Genomic DNA, 7,372 nt, shown 5'->3' with positions numbered 1-7,372 from the left:
ACTAGTGATTTGGGTTCGTAAAACAGGCCGTTAAAAGAGAGATGACCCTGGGCCTACTAAATTGTTGGATCATAAGAAATACCCTGGTATAGAATGGTTTTGTTTCTCCTTTTTTCACCGAATAGGCGTGATCGGTTGCACGGGCGTGTTAGGACTTGTGGTCGTTTTATGTGTATAGGTTTGAATGCCTTGATATAACTTCTATCGAAACGATTTATGTGTGACTCAAAGGGTAAGGCACAAAGAGATTCGTGTTTTTTGCCTCAATGAAGATGACTTATTATTTCTCCAATCGTGTGAAAAAAGAAAGACAACACAACTAACAACCAAGTATACTTCATTAACTTGGAGTCTCGGATTAATAAAGTTACAGGGTTTGCACAACGAAATCTAAAAGTTGCTGGAACTATAAATGGTCTCATACAAAAATTCTCCAAAAAAATTCTTTAATAAGTGTTGGTTTGATCCGAGAACTGTGTGCGGTGGGCACTTCTTGGGGCACAAGCACCACGTGAGTATATAAGGGGCTGGATCATTTTTTGAGTGTTTCATTTCACACACATCACCCTCTCTCTAGGATTTTTTGGAGTGTTAGATTTGAGAGCCATTCTTGTCATTACTGTGGCTGCTTGAGCTTATTATACTCTGCGTTGCTATTACTCTTCTTCCCTTTTCTTGATGATGATCTTTCATTTCCTGGATTTGTCCCCCCAAAATAACTGCTGCCCATCTCCCCTTCGTTGTTTCTGCCAATGAATGAGTGAGAGAGAGAGAGAGTGAGTGTGAGTGAGAGAATTTCTTAACAAGTTACACAGATACATGTGTATCCAATGAGCTTTTCAAGTTGCTTTTTAATTCGTTAATTGCTCCTCCTTCCCTCTCTCTTTCTCTCTCTACCAACTGATGTTTCTCTCTCTCCTCTGAAACTACCCTCTCACTTTTTCGCTTTTGTTTCATTTTTTTCTAATTAACGCTAGGATTTTGTCTTTCAATTCATCGACTTGAAGAAGGAAAACCAGAGCTGCGATTCATGATACATGTAAAATAGATACGTAAAATTATTAAAAGTTCAGGAAACATGAAAAAAGATTAGTTAATGCCACGTTGAGATACTGCAAAATCGGGTCCAATTTATCGTAATCGATTAGTTAATATGCTGGTTGTCTTTTTTACTTATTTTGTCTTTATTCAAAAAATTATGAGTTTCGATAAAAAAAATTTACTTTTCCGAATACTCTCGTAAAGACGAATCAATAAATCACAAAAATTTGACGCAAATAAACAAATACAAAAAAAAATCAACCAAAGACAAAAAAAAATATTGTTAAAGGTACATCACTGTTATAAAAGATTGGAGGTTTGACCCAATTTGGCAAAAGGTTTAAAGAAGCTAATCTGGACATAATAATCACCAACAATTTAGAAGAGAAAATCAAGTAAAAAAAAAACCCCAAAACTCTGAACTGCTATGTCCAAAATTCCTTAAAATTTCAACAGAATCTCCATTTGGTTCAATAATTTTAGTATACGGGGGTAATTTGGCCATTTTAGTATATAGGGGTATTATGGTAATTTTAGTATGCAAGGGTAATTTGGTCATTTAAATGTACAAGGGTGATATGGTCATTTCAGTGTATATGGGTATTTTTGTCATTTTTAATTTTAATTGGATTAATGGACGGGTCAAGTTTGATTTTAAATAAATTGATTGGATTGGGTATGGGTAATTAGGCTCCTAACTAATTGGGTCTAAATGGGTCAATGACCCATTAAAGACCCAACCCACTTATAATTTACCCAATTTGGCCTAAACCTGCCCATTTGACACCCTTACCCATTGCTATCATGTTGATCTCTAATATGAAAGGCTTGGAGTTGGTGTTGCTGATTCTCTTGAAGCGAGCTCGTCGTTTTCCAACACTGCACTTGAGGAAAACAAGGGCAGCCGTAAGAAGATTTGGAAGCATCCTTGCTGAGTCGCATGCTCTATCATATTTTCGAGAGATGGATGAACTACAAAGCAGTATATTCTTTCATCCGAGAATTGTCGCACAACAAGGCGGCTACTTTGATGTGGTTGGCAAGTTGGATGGCGGCATTAAATTTTCAGACTGGTGCAAGAAAAAAGCTAGTAGTCTTTCGAGGAAGATCTGACACATTTTGCATCCTTGGTGTGGCGTGCTATGGATGTCGTTAAGCATCATTATATTGAACTTGTAGAGCCTCCAAAAGTGGCAAAAATGTTCCAGCAATTCTGTACTGAATTTCGCGGGAAGTATAACAAGAAGCTAAAAGACATTAGGTCCGCCATTATCTTTGATTTCATTTAATCTATTTCTTCATTGCAAACGTCTTCATTAATGAGGAGAATTTTGTTGTTAGAAGAAGAGGAGATTTTTAGTATTTGGAAGAGGAATAAATGTTCAAGACGAAGGGGTACTTGTATTACAATAGAACTCAAATGTTTTTGACTTGGTACAAAAATAACTAGAACTCACCCCTATCTAATATTTATATATACTACCCTATAGATGGTTCTAGTCTAAAGATATTTCTTATAGAGAATTCTAAATTCATTCATGTGCTCTAACAAATTTAGATATTTTGACAATGAGCTTTTAGATATTCTAGAAGCTAGATATTAAAACTCCTCCAAAAACCTTCTATATTTGAGTTTATTTCTTGGACTTGACTTGGGCTTCCAAAATGTATTGGACCAAGTACTTAATCATGTTGGGCTTAACTTGGGCTTCTAAAATACTAGTGTCGTTTTTGTTTGATGCACAGGATTCGATCGGGTCGTCCATGCTCAGCAATGGATGACTCAGATTACATCTCAGCAGAACAGCAACAGAACGGTTAAGATCTGTTCGATCGAGATGAAATCTGAGCCATTCATTGCCGAGCATGGACAACCCAAATTGGCCAACACATGTAATTTCTAAGTCCCTTAGCCACATAGCATGACATACACATGATGCGACAGCCATATATTCAGCTTCACAAGCGGAAAGGGTGACAATCGGTGGCTTCTTTGAAATCTCAGTGAATGCCGTGTCACCCATAAATCTATACACTTGTAATAAAAGAACCAACAATGGTAAGCCAAGTCATGACTTGAATTTACGTTATTGGCCTCTGAAGTTTTCGTTCTTGTTTTGTCTTTGCATGTGTCGAGCTAGGGTTAGTTTTGGTATTTCGCCTTTTGTTTGGGAACGATGGCCTTTTGCTTGGGAAAGATTGAAAGCGAGAGAGTCGAAGTTGTTTTCCGGATTTCACTCAGCAGATTTGTACTCTCTTTACGGATTTCACTCAATTTCGGTACTTTGTGAGCCGATTCAACTGTACTATGTGATCATCACGGCACTGTTCTTACGGCTGTTACCCAGCAAACGATCGAAAGCGAGAGAGTCGAAGTCGATTTTTCGGATTTCACTCAGCAGATTTGTACTCTCTTTACGGATTTCACTCAATTTCGGTACTTTGTGAGCCGATTCAACTGTACTATGTGATCATCACGGCACTGTTCTTACGGCTGTTACCCAGCAAACTATCGAGAGTGAGAGAGTCAAAGTCGGTTCTCCGGATTTCATTCAGCAGATTTGTACTCTTTCCGGATTTCACTCAATTTCGGTACTTAGTGAGCCGATTGAACCGTACAATGTGATCATCACGACACTATTCTTACGGCTATTGCCATCTTTAAAGGAGAGGCGTGATTTTGTTATTGCTTCACCTCATTTTGTTAGGGCTACAATCAAAGAAAAAGCGTGAGCAGAGGTAAATTCCCGTTCATTTTCACGTTTGGATTCGATTTCGCTTCGATTTGATGATGTAGGAAATACAGATTTGAATTTGTTAGAATCCCTTTGTCATCTTCTATGTTTGCACCATTCGAACAAGAGCCCTAGCTCTGGTATAGATGCTGGCTGTTGTCCTATCTGTTTGGTCAATTATCTTTTAAATCCGTTTAAAATATACACTTCTTCTAATATTTACGATCATTATATTCAGGTTGTTTCCCTTGAACCAGCTGAGACATGTGCAGCTTTCAAAGCATTAGCATATAATGCATTGTGCTGCAAACTAATCTTCTGCGCCAATGTACTGCAATGGTCCAATACATTCGTTTATGAGTATGGCAGCAATAGCAATTTAAACCAATGGCCTCATGGAATGAGTTTCTGATTTTTAATAACTTCAATGCATTGTATTCTTTGTGCACTATAGGTGTTTGATGAAAAGCCACATTTATTTCTTATGTCTAATTGTCCATAAAGTTGGTATGGTTCTCTGGAACAAGTGATTCATTGCTCATTTGTAATGTGTTTTGATCATTCTTATAAATTCGTGGGCAATGACACAAAAGGGGAGGTAGCCTTTTCACGCTTTTTGTCATTAGGAGAAGTTGTTGCGAGCAAAATTTAGGAAACTACTTACACATTAGCTGCATTTGTTATTGATAAAGGGCTCTGTTTTAGGGGTTAACTTCTTTTTTTTCCCCCTCATAAGAGATGTGAGACCTGAGGCAGGTTCGATATAGAAAGACGACAATGTGTCTTCTATAGATTAAATGTCTATCCAATCAAAGAGTACACGGAATTCATAAACTGAATAGGCCAGGCTTTTTTTGGTTTTTGTGATTTTTGAAGTTTTAGGCGGAGATGACAGAAAATGAGTCTGATTTCATCGAGTTGCTCGACGGTGAGCTCCAGAAGTTCAAGGATTTTTTGTAGAGAAATAGGGAGAGTACATCAGCGTCATCGTCATGTTGCATTAAGTTTTGGGCATAGGGACGCAAGTATTGTGTATCTTTATTATTGCTATATGAACTATAGAAATTCTAATGCTTGTCTTTGAAACAGAAGTTGGGCAGTGGAAAATCACATTCTCATCAACCACATTTAACTTCTTGTTTAAGTTTGTCTCAGAATGCACATAATTGCCAATTGTCCACATGTATGGTAGTTTGATAATGCATTGTTGTTTCCACATCCTGATATGGCAATAGTTTTCTTCTTTACTTTAAGTTTGTAATTTTTTTGTTCCACATTTGACAAGATGATTGTTGAATTAGTCCATAAAAAGAAAGGAAAATTAGACCACATGATCATTGAGACTACAAAACAGTGGCTATATATTCACAGTTTTGCTAGATACATTGGACTTCTCCAGTTGACGTCGTAACATATATGCTATATATCAACTTTACAGGATTGACAAATCCGGCACCAATCGTTACTTTTTATGCAAAGGATCAGATTTTTAATGACGTTAAGCTGCATGGTGTAGTCATTTTGGTTGATGCTAAACATGCTAATATTGATGTTAAGCCGAAAGGAGTGGTCAATGATGCAGTAGAGCAAATTGTATATGTTGATCGTATCTCAGTCAATGAGGTACACATTGTTTGTGTCTTTTAAATAAAAAGGTTAAACTTTAGGATTCTTGACTGACATAGTCTATGTAAATTGTGTTCTGATTTTATTTAACTCAGAGCCGTTTCTATACTGGTGGACCACTTAGTGCAGCTTCATCAAAGCTGAAACATTAGGTCTTCGGACCTTTGAAGACTGGTCTATCCATATCTTAATTTTTAGTTTGAATTTGGAGCCCGTGGCTCTCCTCATGAATTGTTTTCATCTCCTTAAACCAACAATCTACCAAGTTCATTTTTAGTATTCTTCTGCTTGGTGGTACCTAAACTATCATCATAGGAAGAGATCTGAGGTTTCGATAAGTTCAGGCAACTGAATGTCTTTTGTGCTGTCAATGCTGCTGTAGTATCTTGGTATCATGTAAATGGGAAGTTATCTATGTTAGATAGTGTATGATAGTTGAATAAAGCTTTGAGTTTCTAATTTATGTTTGCTGGTTTAAAACGTGGTTAATTTGGTCTTCCTTGTTGCTGGTAGACAGATCTTGTTGGCGAGTCCTAAGTTGCTTCTTTGATTCAACGAATAAAGGTATATTGTTCTGCAAATACTTCACCTGTCCTTCCTACTCTCCCTCGACGTATCGGTAATTAAGAACTTTTGCTGAAAACTTGTTCCGCATTACAATACCAATTGTGATTATTGAGAATAAGCAAATAAAATTCGTTGAAACTCATTCTTTTACAAACTATGGTTCTTTAATTTTGCAGAACTTGGAGTCTGATGTCACAGTCGACACTGTTCCAAACGTGGAGAAAGAGCATGAAGATGTTGGTACATATTTTAGTCCCTCTTTTCAGAAATTATGAAACCGGAGAAGCATAATGCTTAATCCATACATGCGGTTTATTGGTTAAAAACCAAGGACCTTTAAGTGCTTTTGTTATATGTTTTTGCTATTTTGTCAATGAAGATAATATATCTTTTGCGACCTATATACTAATCAAACATTTGAACATTTTGTTATTCAAATTCCTCATATTCCAACATTGCTTAGCGAATAAATAATATTTTAACATTCACTAATTAAATTTGTGTAGAGACCCGTAAATTCATTTTATAATTTTGTTATTTTATAAATGAAAAAGTGGTGGATTAATGAGAATATTAAAGTTGGGGGTCAAAATGTGAGAAGTTAAAAGCCATGGGTGTTCGTGTGATTAGTGCATGTGTGTGCCGTGTATACCAGGAGAAATCCTTTTCTTTTTTCAATTTCATCTCATCACTCTCTCGTCTCTCGATCTCTCTCACTCTCTCACCCAATCACTCAAAACTCACAACAATCAAGCTTAACTCCATCGTCTACTAGTATATTCGAGCTTGTATCGTGTTGGACAAAGCTTGGTTCGGCGTATTGTTGCTTGATTTGGACTCCGGAATCTAGGGTTTGCATAATCTTCTTGATTTCGGTTTGGATACTTGAGGTAGGAAATTCTACCTCTCTTTATATGTTATTTGGGTTCTCATATGTCTTATTTGAGTATTTCCATGCTTTGTTTGAGCTTGTAGTGGTTGTTGTTTGGTCTGGATCAAAATCTGTTATCTGATGAAAAATCGCCAAATTCCGGATTCCTACCGGTAGGCCCGTTCTTTCTACCGGTAGAACATTGTTGTGTTGCCAGAAAATTAGCTTCCTACCGGTAGAACTTCTCTCCTACCGGTAGCCTGTCTCAAATTTTTCCTCGTGCAAAATGGTGGCCTTTCTGATCAGTTTTTGTACCGGTAGAAGCTATTTCCTACCGGTAGGATTACTAATTTTTCTCGGACTCCTACCGGTACCATTTTCTTCCTACCGGTAGAATTCTTGTGAGCCAAAATGTGTACCCTCTGTTTCCAGTTTGTACCGGTAGGTACCCATTTCCTACCGGTAGGTAACCTGTTAAAAGTAAAAATTTCCCTGACGCTTGAAGTCCCATTCTTTCTTTCTTTCCAAAGCC

At 37.1% G+C, this 7,372-nt stretch overlaps 1 long non-coding RNA gene across 4 annotated transcripts; it reads left to right on the top strand.

The window, feature by feature from the left end:
• The first annotated feature begins 3,090 nt into the window (after nt 1–3,090).
• On the top strand, nt 3,091–6,428 carry LOC131300709 (uncharacterized). Of its 4 annotated transcripts, none has more exons than XR_009191033.1 (4): nt 3,091–3,780; nt 5,215–5,399; nt 5,920–5,966; nt 6,146–6,428. It is a non-coding gene; the product is annotated as an uncharacterized LOC131300709 (long non-coding RNA). The 4 variants fall into 4 exon arrangements; XR_009191035.1 differs by having other exon boundaries at nt 3,091–3,916; nt 4,015–5,399; XR_009191032.1 differs by having other exon boundaries at nt 3,091–5,399.
• Nucleotides 6,429–7,372: the final 944 nt, after the last annotated feature.

The sequence above is a fragment of the Rhododendron vialii genome, chromosome 9a, assembly GCF_030253575.1.
Source record: "Rhododendron vialii isolate Sample 1 chromosome 9a, ASM3025357v1".
Lineage (NCBI taxonomy): Eukaryota > Viridiplantae > Streptophyta > Magnoliopsida > Ericales > Ericaceae > Rhododendron > Rhododendron vialii.
The sequence above is the reverse complement of the archived record's forward strand: the minus strand, read 5'-3'. Positions and strand labels throughout refer to the sequence as shown.